Raw genomic sequence first — 3,836 nt, forward strand, 5'->3', positions numbered from 1 at the left:
TCCTTGGACCTTGCTTTGATCTAGTGCCTCCTGCATAACTTTCTTTGATTTTTACCCGTTTTTCAAGTTTGATTGTCTAGCCTTCTGGTTGGTTCTGTGAGCTTCATAATATTCTTCCAGTAAGAATAATACTTTCCCCCTGAAATTAGGTAGAAGTGGTATTAATTGGTGGCATCTAATATAACAAATCAGGATTTTTTTTTAAGTTTTGCCTGAAAAGAGGTACTTTTGCACTCACTCATGGGTATTTAGAGTCTTCATAGATATAAAAATGTGAAAACTTCTTGTCATAACCCATGAGGTGTCAGAGCTGGGATCTCCTCAGTGTTGTGTCTTACTGCTTTGTGCTCAGCTACCCTGCATTGTTCATGCCTGTCCTGATTGATGTCTGGCTACCCCCAAACAGAGGTAACCTAGACCACAGGTTACCTGCTTTCCCAACATACTCCTTGGTATCAACCACCTTCTGCATTTTTAGTTGATGCTATATTCCTCTTACCTGATTAAAAACCCTATTTTTTTTTTTTTAGATCATCATGACTTAAATGGTAGGCCCTGTGGTACACTTCTCAGCTCAATCAGGTTAAAAATGTGATCTAATTAATTGTGTGAAACAACAGTTCCAGATTCTCTTTTTGAATATCAGCCAATCGTAACACTTACACATGGGTGTCATAAAAGCTTTAGCAAGAACTTCTCATGGCTCAAAGAGAGATATGCCTGATTTATGATTTCTTGATAGCACTTAACATTTTATTTGGATTTAGAGATAGCTCTAGACACATCAATCAAGCAAGCTGTTTGCAAATCTTTCTTCTCAGCTGTTACTGGTGCCAGATTGTCTAACAAATAGAGGCACAAACAGATGTAATTTGTGACTGGTGGTGACCATTCTCTGTCATGCAACAGGCCAGCTGGTAGCACAATCCACAATACAGTCTATGGCCTAACTCACAGGCGCCTCGTACACAGGAATAATGCTTAAGTATCATACTTATAAAATAATAAAAGCTATTGTAGGAAATTGATTTAAATATTTTCTTGCAAACTTGATAGCTGAAACATAGTATTTTAGGTTGTGTTGTAGATTATAACATTGTATTCAAAAAATTGGATCATGCGAAGTAGAACTTTCCTTACATGATTAAAAAATACATATGTATTGCATGTCAACTATACTTCAATAAAGAATATATATGTGGCTATGGTAATTGAAAAATAAAACTTTGGCAGAAGAATGAACAGGGTATGTAACTGACAGTCCAGAGACATGATTTTACTAATATGTGGGCAAACAAATAACATATATAAACACACACACACACACACACATATATACACACACACAAATAGTTGGTATATGATGAAATTATAGCAATTTTATGAATAAAAAGGAAATTTTAAAAATTTGTGCCAACGTATTTTCTTAATTGTTTAGCAAAGAAATTTTCACTTCATATCATGTGCACAAGCTAATTTCACATGAACTTAACAAAAAGCCAAACTATGTAATAGCTAGATGAAAATATAGATAAATCTGAATGAGAATGGCAAAAGATTTTCCAAGGATAAAAGCAATCTGAGGAATAAAAAAAAAAGCAGCAATAAATTTGACTTCATGAAAGTTAAAATATTTTATATTGTAAAAAACATATCATTAAGAAGAAAACACCAAATTATTGAAATTCAAAGTGTCCAATAAATAGTACCTCTCTACTCTGTCCAGCTTCTGAACTTGCTGAAGAAAAAGAGATCACCTTTTTTTAAAAAAAGATGATTTATTTATGTATTTATTTATTTATTTGAGAGAGAGAGAGCGACTGAGAAAGAGATCATGAGCAAGGTAGAGGGAGAGGGAGAAACAGGCTCCCTGCTGAGTCGGGAGCCTGACACAGGGCTCAATCTCAGGACTCTGGGATCATGACCAGAGCTGAAGGCAGACACTTAAACCACCTGAGTCACCCAGGTGCTCCTCACCTTTCTTATTATTATGCTAATATTGGAGAATGTTGCTGGACACTTATGGGCTGTGTTACTAGTATAAAGTCCCTGAATTCAGCAGATACACCCATCCACTCACAGACAACATTTGACCAACCCAGTTCTTTACATATGGTGCTTGCCCCTGTCAAACTCACAACATGAAGGAGCAGAACACAATTTGTTCCTCTTGTCTCGCTGGGGGAGAAGTTTGCTCCCAAACTCATTGATAGGATCATGATGCTTCTTCTCTTTTGGCAAGAGTGATAACAAGGTCAGAAAATATCCAGGAGCTTTATGCAAACAGAATTCACACATAGACATCAGGAATGAGGTAGAACCATTCTCTACCTAAGAGAAATTAAGGGTAAATATTTGTCACTGACACTGTAATGGATTACTAACTACAGTGCATAAAGAGCTTATGTCAACTATATAAAATAAGAAAAAAATTACAACAGGTGATTCAACAAAGACAAAAAAAAATCACAGGCTTTTCCCTTTTGGCATGGTTGTGGAAATAAAACCACAAACTCAGATATTTTTGTCATGTGGGTTTGGATCCTGGCTGCCTTACCTTGGGGGAATAATTTAATCTCTGTTTCCTCATCTCTAAAATATTGTAATAATAATTCCTACCTTTTATGGATGTTTTGATAAGGAAATACACCTATCTCATGCTCAAGGATTTAAAATTATTCCTGAAAACTCTGCCATTAAGTGGATGACCATTATTTTTAAAAATCCGTTAATTTCAATGGAAATATTCTATTCCAACTAGCAGTTCTCTAAGCAGGGAGTACATAAGAGGCACTCATATCTTTCTTTATAGCATTTATATTATGGAATTTAGACTCTAATAATCCACAATATGTGTGGTAGGGCTACAGTTTGAAGGAAGGCATTGAAAAAACATAGATAACATTGATCAGTAGAATGTTTAAGGCTATTGAAAAGATCAAGCTTTTTGACCACCTTAGAAGTATCTATTGATTGATATATTAATATTGTACTAATTGATACATTAGAGGTACATTAGAAAGTACTAAGTGTACTTTGAGATTAAAAAAAAAGAGAGAGACAGAAAAAGAAACAACTGAAATAAGGCAAAGAACTTTTTTTGACCCAAATGCAAAATCCACACTGAAAATGTTAATTATGAGCTTTAATGCATCAAACAATATAATGGTAAAATATGTTAAAAAAAACAAATGTAAATGAAAAGAAACATAATTGTAGAAAATTTTAGCATCTGTTTTCCATGAGAAACTAAGTTGTCAAAAAATAAATAACATTATGTAGAGGATTTGAGAAATATAACAGGATTATAAATTTTGAATACTATAGCATTCAAGTATAGAGTCTTTTCATAGTCCCTGAGAATAATTATTAAAATTAATCCTAGAAAACACTCAAAGAATAATTCAGTACACCTTAAAAATAAGAAACATATTCTTTCTGAAGTAAAGTAATGCTCTCCCACATTATTCTTGGGTTAATGGCATTGGGATATTTAGGATAACTTTAATGGCAAGGAAAACCTTAATATGTCAAGAGTTCTTACAAAGTGAGCAGAGAGACCATGAATTATTCTGTTTTTCAAAAGGGGTAAAAGACATGAATTCTATGAAATTCACAAAAATCAAATAGGTCATAAACCTACAAAAAGTTTGAAAATATTTAATCAAAACAGTTTTTAAAAACTATACTTTGTACTTATTTTGAAGCAAATGATACTTTAATATACAATGTATATAAGTCAAAGGGAAAAAAGTGTGTAAATTAACATTTCCTTTCTTGGGATCAATTTTAAATATTACTTTAAAAATATAGATTTTAAATATTTTAATTATTTT

This window comes from Vulpes vulpes, chromosome 12 (genome assembly GCF_048418805.1).
Source record: "Vulpes vulpes isolate BD-2025 chromosome 12, VulVul3, whole genome shotgun sequence".
Taxonomy (NCBI): domain Eukaryota; kingdom Metazoa; phylum Chordata; class Mammalia; order Carnivora; family Canidae; genus Vulpes; species Vulpes vulpes.